The sequence below is a fragment of the Schistocerca cancellata genome, chromosome 6, assembly GCF_023864275.1.
Source record: "Schistocerca cancellata isolate TAMUIC-IGC-003103 chromosome 6, iqSchCanc2.1, whole genome shotgun sequence".
Lineage (NCBI taxonomy): Eukaryota > Metazoa > Arthropoda > Insecta > Orthoptera > Acrididae > Schistocerca > Schistocerca cancellata.
Genome location: NC_064631.1, coordinates 665,844,559 through 665,857,770, shown reverse-complemented (window position 1 = coordinate 665,857,770; position 13,212 = coordinate 665,844,559).

Here is a 13,212-nt window from a genome sequence, read left to right as displayed (position 1 = left end):
GATCTGTACGTCCATGGTATGGGTGATAAGTTGAGAAAACCGTTCCAAAATACATGTGCTACAATACGCCACTGCTTCCTGCACATGTACCCCGACATCAATCTGGGATATGATCAACATGCGCATGTACACAGGGGCACAACGGGTTGGCATTCTCTGGATCAGATGGTCGAGCAGCTGTTGGGGTATAGCCTCCCATTCTTGCACCAGTGCCAGTCAGAGCTCCTGAAGTGTCCTAGGGGTTTGAACACGTGCAGCGATACGTCGGCCGAGAGAATCTCGGACGTGCTCGATGGGGTTTAAGTCTCAAGAAGAGGCTGGCCACTCCAGTCGCCTGATATCTTCTGTTTCAAGGTAGTCCTCCACGATGGCAGCTCGGTGGGGCCGTGCGTTATCATCCATCAGGAGGAAGGTGGAACACACTGCCGACCGGAGTGACCGAGCGGTTCTAGGCGCTACAGCCTGGAATCGCGCGACCGCTATGGTCCCAGGTTCGAATCCTGCCTCGGGCATGGATGTGTGTGATGTCCTTACGTTGGTTAGGTTTAAATAGTTCTAAGTTCTAGGGGATTAATGCCCTCAGCAGTTAAGTCCCATTATGCTCAGAGCCATTTGAACCACTTTTGGGACACACTGTACCCCTAAAAAGGGGGGCATACTGGTGCAAAATGACATCCTGATACACCTGACCTGTTACAGTTCCTCTGTCAAAGACATGTGGGAATGTACGTGCACCAATCATAATCTCACCCCATACCATCAGACCACGACCTCCCTACAGGTCCGTTTCAAGGACATTACGGAGTTGGTGTCAAGTTCGGTTCGTGGTTCACACCAGATCAAAACCCGGCGAGAATCACTGTTCAGACTATACATGGACTCGTCCGTGAACATAACCTGAGACCACTGTTCCAATGACCATGTACTATGTTCTTGACACCAGGCTTTACAGGCTCTCCTGTGACCAGGATTCAGTGTTATGCACCTTGCAGGTCTTTGGGCGAATAAACCATGTCTGTTCAGTCGTCTGTAGACTGTGTGTCTGGAGACAACTGTTCCAGTCGCTGGGATAAGGTCCTGAGAAAAGCTACCTGCAGTACTCCGTGGCCGTCTGCTGGCACTGATGGTGAGATATCGGTCTTCTTGTGGTGTTGTACACTGTGGACGTCCCGTACTGTAGCTCCTGGACACATTTCCTGTCTTCTGTAATCATTGTCATAATCGTGAGATCCCACTTTGTGGAACACGGGGGGCCCATGTTACGAACTGCTGTGTTTGACCAGCATCCTAGTATTATGCCCCTCATAACGTCATCAATATGTGTTCTTTGAGCCATTTTTACACACAGTCACCGTTAACACTTCTGAAAACGTCTGCACACTTACTCGCTGCACCGTACTCTGACATGCACCAACACACCGCAGCGTACGTGGACTGCTCCCAGGGGCACCGTGCGACGACTGCAGGCCAGATGCACCGCATGGTCATACCCCGAGGTGATTTAAGCCCGCAAACCGCCCACCATAGCGTTGTTTCACCATGTATCAGCATTATTCTTAATTTATGAGCGTGAGTGTAAATAAATGCTTCGGCAGAAAGCGTGGGGATAGTCTTCGGCGGTTTTCTTATGATGCTGTGATGCAGGGTAAGATGTCGTCGAAGGTGGGTGCTGCAGTGGGAAACAAGACGACTTAGACTACATTTATAGTAGCGGTGATGAGTGCCAGCTAGCTTTAAATGTGAAAAAATTGTAAGTTAATGATGATGAGTAGGAGAAACAAACTCATACTGTGTAACGACCCCTTTGAACGATTATACACGACTGTGCTTAAACTGACACACAATATTTTTAGCGCAACGCAATCTGACTTTTAAAAATCCCTACTAAAGAACTGCCCTGACTAACACTAACCTATACGTTTCACAAGTCACTTACCTCACAAAAATCTCCGTTACTCGAACTACTGCAATACAGCGAGCGCCCCTACTGCCAGCTAAATAAAAGATTCAAACTACTGAAGGCACTAACTACTCATCGGCACAGTTAGCAAAGGAAAGACTTTGATAGATTTACCTTAATATTGTTAAATAGTCATATTATACACTCCTGGAAATGGAAAAAAGAACACATTGACACCGGTGTGTCAGACCCACCATACTTGCTCCGGACACTGCGAGAGGGCTGTACAAGCAATGATCACACGCACGGCACAGCGGACACACCAGGAACCGCGGTGTTGGCCGTCGAATGGCGCTAGCTGCGCAGCATTTGTGCACCGCCGCCGTCAGTGTCAGCCAGTTTGCCGTGGCATACGGAGCTCCATCGCAGTCTTTAACACTGGTAGCATGCCGCGACAGCGTGGACGTGAACCGTATGTGCAGTTGACGGACTATGAGCGAGGGCGTATAGTGGGCATGCGGGAGGCCGGGTGGACGTACCGCCGAATTGTTCAACACGTGGGGCGTGAGGTCTCCACAGTACATCGATGTTGTCGCCAGTGGTCGGCGGAAGGTGCACGTGCCCGTCGACCTGGGACCGGACCGCAGCGACGCACGGATGCACGCCAAGACCGTAGGATCCTACGCAGTGCCGTAGGGGACCGCACCGCCACTTCCCAGCAAATCAGGGACACTGTTGCTCCTGGTGTATCGGCGAGGACCATTCGCAACCGTCTCCATGAAGCTGGTCTACGGTCCTGCACACCGTTAGGCCGTCTTCCGCTCACGCCCCAACATCGTGCAGCCCGCCTCCAGTGGTGTCGCGACAGGCGTGAATGGAGGGACGAATGGAGACGTGTCGTCTTCAGCGATGAGAGTCGCTTCTGCCAATGATGGTCGTATGCGTGTTTGGCGCCGTGCAGGTGAGCGCCACAATCAGGACTGCATACGACCGAGGCACACAGGGCCAACACCCGGCATCATGGTGTGGGGAGCGATCTCCTACACTGGCCGTACACCACTGGTGATCGTCGAGGGGACACTGAATACTGCACGGTACATCCAAACCGTCATCGAACCCATCGTTCTACCATTCCTAGACCGGCAAGGGAACTTGCTGTTCCAACAGGACAATGCACGTCCGCATGTATCCCGTGCCACCCAAAGTGCTCTAGAAGGTGTAAGTCAACTACCCTGGCCAGCAAGATCTCCGGATCTGTCCCCCGTTGAGCATGTTTGGGACTGGATGAAGCGTCGTCTCACGCGGTCTGCACGTCCAGCACAAACGCTGGTCCAACTGAGGCGCCAGGTGGAAATGGCATGGCAAGCCGTTCCACAGGACTACATCCAGCATCTCTACGATCGTCTCCATGGGAGAATAGCAGCCTGCATTGCTGCGAAAGGTGGATATACACTGTACTACTGCCGACATTGTGCATGCTCTGTTGCCTGTGTCTATGTGCCTGTGGTTCTGTTAGTGTGATCATGTGATGTATCTGACCCCAGGAATGTGTCAATAAAGTTTCCCCTTCCTGGGACAATGAATTCACGGTGTTCTTATTTCAATTTCCAGGAGTGTATATATATATATATATATATATATATATATATATATATATATATATATATATATATATATATATATATATCAGTTCATGACATCTAGTCTTACAAATGTACTCTCTCTGATGGACACACGTCAGATCATCCGCTCTCAAAAATCCGCCATCTCACTTCCCCACATCCACCACTGCTGGCGGCTCACCTTCAACTGCACAACGCTATGCACTGTTAACAGCCAACTTCCCAACACTACAATAGCGACTATTGCAACAATGCCGACCAGCCTCAGACTGCACACAGCACAGTCAGTGATTTTCATATAGAGCACTATGTAGCGCTACCAATAAGAAAACTTAAACAGCAAACAGCATACTTACATAGCCCCCATGCTCCCCACAAAAAAATTTCAAATTGTTATGGGCACTGGCCAATACATATTTGTTAAAATTTTTTCACAATTACAATAACAAAGAAGTCAAATGCACTCACTTATTGATACAATGTTGGTCAAAAGCTAATATTTTCTCACAGTCCATAAAGACAGTCCTGATCGTTCATCACAGTATAATAGCACTGTTTTTCTCAAAGTCTGAGCAGTAAAAGAAAATGCACACGGAAGTAGTGGATTTCAATGCAGTCTTGAAGAAGTAGTGTTGTCCTTCCAACCGAAAAACAGTGCGGACTCTTGACATGCAGACAGGTAATGGGCCACAACAGAGCAAACCCGCAGCAGAGTCAGTCGTAGTTTTGAAGAATATTGGTAGGTAGGTCATCACAGAGCAGGCCCACTGTAGTCCTCGTAGAGAGTAAGGTATTGGTGGGCCACCAGAGGTGCAGACCCACTGCAGTCCTTGTAGAAATAATGGTATTGGTGGATCATCAAAGGTGCAGACCCACTTCAGTCCTTGTAGAGACGGCCAGCAGCCATCTGTTGCGACTGTGCAGGTGCACAATCACCATCGAAAAGTCTTGTACTATATAGCAAGTCCATGAACCACCACCTGTGCACTCACAAAAATTTTTTTTTGAAATGTCCTTTGAACCAGCAATGCTGTTATCCAGTCCCTTGCAGAATTATTAACACACGTGCAAACACTAACAGTCCCTACTTCTCACATATTGTCCATATACTATGTCCAACAAAAACGTGTGCAGTGAAATGTAACTTACAAGTTAATAATTTGATGAACTGGTGTCAATTACAATTTTATAACATAAGAATACAATAACAAAGGTACAAAATACATCAAAGAACATAACAGTACAGATAACATTTGTAGTAACACAGGCATTACAAAAGAATAGAAATAAACATATACATCAGTGTTACAGTAATTATGATATAGGTAAATACATAAATGATCAGAATAGCATTTGAAACATCAACTTTACACATGAGCATTAAAACAAAACAGAATAAATAATGTCAAGCATCTTTACAAAGTAAATAACATATTATCAGAAAAATTCTACAATGTAACTCTCATCAGATAAACATGTAAAGACAGGAAGAACACAAACACCCAAGGGTACACAAACACATCGGGGGATAATACAAGGAAAAGACAGGGTTTGTTTTCAGTGTGACATTTGGTACTGCAGTCCAACCAAAAACTTCATTCCATAGATCTTTCGTCTTATTCCAGCATTTGTTTCCACCAAAAAAATCCTATCCAAGCATGTTTTCTGTATTTATATGTTCACATATTTCTTATCTCATTATTATTTTCCATTATCTTACCTCCTCATTTATTTCCAAGATAATCCTACCTAAACTTGTTGTCCCTAAACACAACTACTTTTGTTCATACCCTCTTTCAAAGTACATTTTTGGCCAAACCATTTTCTTATAGCTTCTCAAAGCCTTTCTTCCAATTCATCACAACTTGTTCTCTTATATAGCCTACCCCATCTTAAGCTAACTTAAATCTACTGAGCTCAGATGCTAAACTAAGAGACGAGGCAATGCAGCAGCACAAAACAAGTTAACACAAACAGCAATGACACAAAATACAAATTGGCAAAGCAAGCAGCAATAAATATAAATTAGCAAAGCAATTGCAATATTACAACTAATATAAGGCAATGTGCAGCAAACAAGAAAAATAAATCAGTAGTAAAACTGGCATAACAGAGTAATACAAAATGAAATTCAGTAACACTACGCCTGGCAAACAGTAGCAGCAAATGCAATAATGCATATCTACTCATGACAAATCCACAAGCAAAACAAATAGTACACTAAAGACAACAATGCAGATAAGGGATATGTCTATTCGCATCTTAATGTCTATGTAATTAAAGTGGTGCACCACGCCTTATTGTACAAAAAATATTACCAAGTACTTGAAAAGAAAATTATGTATGCAGTTACTGTTATTAGTTCCTTCTTATTGTTCTTTCCATTCCAGTGCTCCTTTTTCGAGGAATGTGGATCATAAAATTATTATTTAAAAGCTCTGTTGACAGAAAGTGATCACATTAGCAAATGCATTTAATTTTATTGTATAAAACCAATGCTGCAACACAGCTGGAAAACAGATATCAAATGAAGTAAGCAATTATGCAAAGCAAAGCATAAAAGCATCATTCAATAGCTATGTGGCATTTCATAAGTCAGTAGAAGTTCTCTCAACTCTCGTAGAAAGACAATTGTCACCATCAGGTTTGCAGATGTAAGAATATTTCCCATGAATTCATAAGCATTTCAGCAACTAGCACAAAGTACGATATGTTTCCAATTAATGAGCGTGTCGTATTTGCGATGCTTTCTACAAAGGAATGTCAATAGTGAGGATAATGGCCTCCTTTTTTCTCCACATGTGCCGCAGAAAGGCACACACTAATGGCATTTTTTCCAGGTGACTGTCGCGCAGCTGGGTGCTTACAGTGCATTACGTCAAGGTGACCTACCTTCCTTACCGAAATATTTACGACATCAGTTTCCACTACAGTGATAGTTTGATACAAATAAAATTTCACAGGTCGAAATATTTGAGTAACAAATCTGTAGAAACAAAATCCTATAAATATAACAGTGTCGCTGGTATTGTGATACATTCACACTTTTACACACATTTCATAACTCTTAAAGTACAGTTCTAGGTTACCAACATCCTTTTTCACAAATCAGAGTCCCTAACCACTACTCATTACTCCTTACCTAATTACACATATACATATTCGTCAACACTTCTTCAATATTTCATCATAATAAATATGTAGCATAATCCAATTTTTCATATAGCATCAGCTTATTGATCATAAACATATCTCAACAGCATAATACACATTGTAGTCGTAACAATAACATCATAACACCTCAGTCACATCTCAAAAACGTCGTAGCTTTCTCCAATAATTTCAAAACCTAAAAAAAAATCTCTGCCACTTCAATAGTGTCATCTATCTCAAACGTACTTTAAAAATCATGATCGCATACCAAATACATCATTCAAAGCTCTCATAGCATCACAATGGTTCCGAAAAAATATGAACAGTTGGCAAAGTACAGACAAAATACTATTTCCTAAGTGTGAAGTTATCCAACAGTGTAATTGTGTAAACAGGGGTCACTGTTGTGGTAAAATAAATGTTTGTCTCTCTCAGTTAAATGATCAGATAGCTGTGTAATTTATGTGTTAGAGAAATATGGTACTGATGTGTAAAGTTGTATAACCAAATACCATATTAGCTAGGGCTCCTTGTGCTTGCCAGACACATGGTACAAAAAGTAAGTGTGTATCCCTGAGAATTAATGTAATTATACCCTCTGGTGTTACAGACTACAGCAATGGAATGAAATGTATCATGGAAAACCTTTGTATCATTGTAATTCACAAATCTTTAAAAATAAATCTTTTAAGTACAAAATTAATCACTCAAATACGGTACTGTAGCGCTAAACTGTGTGTCTTGTTGTAAGATAATCTCTGTGGAAGTGTCGGAGTTATCGTACTCCAAAAGCTAAGTTCTGCAGAAGTCAATGTACTTACCTCATGATAAACAAAAGTTAAATGCTTTGCATATAGATATCTTAGTTATTACGCTTATTGCCGTGATGAAGAAAGTACTGTGCTGTAACATATTCCTGTGCTATGGAAAAGGCTGTCTCCTTGTAGCTATACCACAAAAGTTACAACTAAAACATGTTTTCCTTTCCAGAAGTATTCAGAAAAACTGTGCAGATATAAAACAGAAAATTGCAAAAGCAACATTGTAAATTGTCACTCATTAGTAGCGTTGTGATAAAATCGTGTAGCTGTCACATAAACTAACCACTGTGTCATCTGGTATCGCGCAGAAAGTACTTTAAATCCAGAATGTATTTTCAAGTAAACCAAAATGTTGCATTAAAATCTCATTAGCAGTACCAGTGTATGTTCTAAGTATGTAAGCCTGATAGTCGTTACCTAATCGTGCAACTAACAAGCGAGAATGTACAAATAACAACAATGTGTCATCTGTTCACTATAACAATTCATTCGTAATTTCCGTTTAAAAATGTTCCCTAGGTTCTAGACTGGATAGATAACTTCAAAACATTGTTCCATGTTATCAGTTTCTCAGTGTGACAAATTGTACTAGTAGCATGAAGTGAAAAGTTTTATGGCAAAGACTAAGTTAAAAAACAGATTATCTTTAAATAAACGGTTTTTACATGTGAATTGTGATTCAATCCTTTACCCTTTATAGTGTGCAGACTTTCAACTTTAAAGCAATTATCATGTTGTATACGTCGGTAAGGAATCCTAAAATTTTTCTCTAGGTTAGTGTGTATGTTATTTTTCCCTGAGCCAGCCAGCGCTCGTGGCTGCCTGCGGTGCGAATCATTGTGTGCTATCTCTTTGTTGGCGTGCGTCGTTATTGGGATTAGGAGACCTAACTTAAACAAATTCACCTTATTGTGAGGGCCCTGCACAGTTTGCATCTCGCCAGTTCTGATGAAATTCAGGTCTGTCGTTACGATTATATCGTCTGTCGTCATGTCAGTAGATTCCATAGTTTCTTTCTTTTTGGTCACGTGGTGGAGAATTTCTCCCTGAAACATAACTGCGCGCTAGACCATTGCATCTGAAGTTATTCTGTCTCCATTGATAAAAATTATTTTGTTTCCCATATTGTCTGTTTCTCTGTCCCTGTGAGAGTCATTACCGCAGAGAGGTAATCATTCCCTGTAATTATTATTACTCTGCCAATGGTTGTCATACGGGTGGTGTCTGTTTTGGTCACGATTTACGTTGTAAGAATAGCCTTGTCGTGTCCATTTATTATTTCTGTCATCGCGGAATTGTGACGGTGTGATCTGTAATTGTTTTGCTCCTGTTTTCGCGTTCCGCGATTGTCAGTGTCAATTTCCAATTCTTCTAACAGTCCCTGAAAAGCTTCAATGTCGTCTTTGCAACGTCCTGCCAAAATATCATGTCGTAAACGTTCAGGCAATTTGATTAAGCAAATGCTTATGAGTTCTGAGGGGCTGTAAGGGTTTGACAGGTACTGATTTTTGTGCAACGTGTCTTCAAAATATTTAACAAACCTGGAAAAGTCAGATTGTTCGAAATCCTTCATCATTATGATGCTATGTTTTATGCGGTCTTATGTAGCTTGAGACCAATATGCTGAGAGGAAGGCATGATAAATTTCTCCTTCACTGTGACAATCGTGAATGACCGATCGCATTCTTTCAGCTGGTTCATTCTCTAAGTAGCCACACATAAATTCTAATCTGTGCTCTAATGACCAGTTGGGAGGAAAACAATGAGAGAATTGATGGAGCCACGCTTGTGGATGAATGTCGTTGCCATAATTCTTAAATGTTTTGAATTTACGTGTAGTAATGAACAGCTTATAGTCAAAATCATCGTGTCGGCGAGTAGCATATCGGTCATTGTTACGTCGTGTCGGCGGTTCCATCTCAAAATTCGGTGCACCTTGCCAATTTCTTTCATAATTCCCGAAATGCCGTGTGTTATTATTTTGTGGCTTTTCCGTATTTCTAAGTCCCTCTTCCCATGTTGGAGCGCGAGTGTCCTCTGAAATATATAATATTTTTATTACTTGTGCCAACTGATCTTGTACTTCCAGGATTTCTCTTTTGTGTTGCGTATTAATTTGACTCTGATTTTGTTTGAATTTCTTAATTTGTTCATACTCTTCTATGTCAGTGATGGCTACAGGTCTTGTGTCATTCAGATCATCATCTACCTTTCCAGATAAGTTAGTGAACTGATCCGAAAGTTCGGCTACTTTCTCCGATAGTGTACTTATTTCCTCAGTGTGTTTTTCTGAACCAAGTTTCAGAATGTCCATTTCTGTTGAAATCGTATCTACTGTATCCTTTAAGTTATCCTGAGTTTTTGCAAGTAGCGTAACCGAATTGGTAGATGCTACTAAGTCAATCTTTGCTTGCAAGGTCTCATGATTTTCATGAATAATAGTTTGCAGTTCTTTTATGGCTGCTTCGTGATTCTGTAATGCATTTTCATACCGCGAAAAAATAGGTCGGAAACGCTCACAAATTTGTGTTTTTACGTCATTACAGACTTTTTGACATTTCATTTCGATGTTATGTAACCCAGCAATTAAATCTTCACGTGTTTGTTCAAGCTCATGTTCCACTGATTCTAACTTTTGAAGCTTTGGTTCCACTGCGTCTAACGGTTGCTGTGTTTGTCTCTGGTGTTGTTCCATTGTGTCTAACTTTTGAAGATTTTGTTCCATTGTGTCTAACTTTTGAAGATTTTGTCCCATTTGTTTCTGATTTTGTTCAAGTGTTGTGTCTAACTGTTGTAGCCTTTGTCCCATTTGTTGCATTAACTGTAATAAGAATGCACGGGTGTCTGCAACATGTTCCTCAGTGATATTCGGCAGTGCATTTGAACCGGCAATATTCGCATTTTGAAAAGCAGAAAATGTGTCTTGACTTATATGAGAAAACGGTGAGGACGCAAACCTGAATCTACAGTATTTGCAAGATTGTGTCCTGGCATTTCGGATTCCTGAGGCGAGCTGTTGCCGACCGATGGATCGATAATGCTTCCCTGTTCACTAATTGATTCACTGTCTACGCCATTATTTCCCGCCTGCTCCATTTCCCTATGCACAATTACCAAATTACTACTTTGAACATTAGTTAATTCATTACACGGTGGCGCTAACACACTGCTTTCGTCTTCACTGTCATTCCTCAGTTTACTTTGGAGCCTAGTATTACGATTTTCACACGCCAAAAGTGTCACATTATTTCACATGATAACACATAAAAGCACAATTTGAAGAGCAAAAATAAGAAAACACATTAACATAGCACTGAAAATAATATCTAGCTAATCGCAAGCGCAGCTGCGAAATACTTGGTGCAAAGCTACATGCATGCCACAACTGTTTTACTGTACAACTACAAAGGAGATTCTCTCTACAATTACGCGCTAGCAATAAACAAAAGTTACACTAATTACACAAACTACAAGAAAAAATCAGAAGATTCCAGTGAGATATGCTCGGCTAAGGGTCGACATATGAAACGTCCCCTTTGAACAATTATACAGGAGTGTGCTGAAACTGACACACAATAGTTTTAGCGCAACGCACTCTGACTTTTAAAAATCCCTACAAAAGAATTGCCCTGACTAACATTAACCTATACTTTTCACAAATCACTTACCTCACAAATATCTTCGTTACTCGAACTACAGCAATACAGCGAGCGCCACTACTGCCACCTAACTAAAAGATTCAAACTACTGAAGGCACTAACTACTGATAGGTACAGTTAGCAAAAGAAAGATTTTGATAGAGAACAAACAATTTATTCACCTTAATATTGTTGTAAAGTCATACTATATATATCAGTTCATGACATCCAGTCTTACAAATGTACTCTCTCTGATGGACACACGTCCAGGTCATCCACTCTAAAAAATCTGCGATCTCACTTCCCCACATCCACCACTGCTGGCGGCTCACCTCCAACTGCGCGACGCTACGTACTGTTAACAGCCAAGTGCCCAACACTACAATAGCGACTATTGCAACAATGCCGACCAGCCTCAGAATGCACACAGCACAGTCAGTGATTTTCAAATAGAGTGCTACGTGGCGCTACCAAGAAGAAAACCTAAACAGCAAACAGCCGACTTACAATACATTCAGGATAAAGCATGAGTACTGTCTTATTTGATGCAGTCACATCGATTACATATCTGAGCGGAATGTTATAAAGCGATGTGAAAGTGAATTAGCATGTGAGGATTGTTGTAGGGGAGGCGAATGGTCGATTTCAGCTTATTGGGACAATTTTAGGAAATTGTGGTTCACCTGTACAGGAGACCGCACATACGACGCCGTTGGGACCAGTTCTTGAGTACTGTTTGAATGTTTGTGTTCGGTACCAGGTCGGGTTGACGGAAAACGTCGAAGCAGTTCAGAGGTGGGCTACTAGAACTGTTACCGGTAAGTGTTACGGAGATGTTTCGGGAACTCAAATGGAAATCCCTGGACGGAAGATTGCGCTCTTTTCGAGAAAAAGAATTGAGAAAATTTAGAGAACCGGCATTTGTAGCTGACTGCCGAACGCTTCTACTGCCGCCAACATACACTCCTGGAAATGGAAAAAAGAACACATTGACACCGGTGTGTCAGACCCACCATACTTGCTCCAGACACTGCGAGAGGGCTGTACAAGCAATGATCACACGCACGGCACAGCGGACACACCAGGAACCGCGGTGTTGGCCGTCGAATGGCGCTAGCTGCGCAGCATTTGTGCACCGCCGCCGTCAGTGTCAGCCAGTTTGCCGTGGCATACGGAGCTCCATCGCAGTCTTTAACACTGGTAGCATGCCGCGACAGCGTGGGCGTGAACCGTATGTGCAGTTGACGGACTTTGAGCGAGGGCGTATAGTGGGCATGCGGGAGGCCGGGTGGACGTACCGCCGAATTGCTCAACACGTGGGGCGTGAGGTCTCCACAGTACATCGATGTTGTCGCCAGTGGTCGGCGGAAGGTGCACGTGCCCGTCGACCTGGGACCGGACCGCAGCGACGCACGGATGCACGCCAAGACCGTAGGATCGTACGCAGTGCCGTAGGGGACCGCACCGCCACTTCCCAGCAAATTAGGGACACTGTTGCTCCTGGGGTATCGGCGAGGACCATTCGCAACCGTCTCCATGAAGCTGGCCTACGGTCCTGCAAACCGTTAGGCCGTCTTCCGCTCACGCCCCAACATCGTGCAGCCCGCCTCCAGTGGTGTCGCGACAGGCGTGAATGGAGGGACGAATGGAGACGTGTCGTCTTCAGCGATGAGAGTCGCTTCTGCCTTGGTGCCAATGATGGTCGTATGCGTGTTTGGCGCCGTGCAAGTGAGTGCCACAATCACGACTGCATACGACCGAGGCACACAGGGCCAACACCCGGCATCATGGTGTGGGGAGCGATCTCCTACACTGGCCGTACACCACTGGTGATCGTCGAGGGGACACTGAATAGTGCACGGTACTTCCAAACCGTCATCGAACCCATCGTTCTACCATTCCTAGACCGGTAAGGGAACTTGCTGTTCCAACAGGACAATGCACGTCCGCATGTATCCCGTGCCACCCAACGTGCTCTAGAAGGTGTAAGTCAACTACCCTGGCCAGCAAGATCTCCGGATCTGTCCCCCATTGAGCATGTTTGGGACTGGATGAAGCGTCGTCTCACGCGGTCTGCA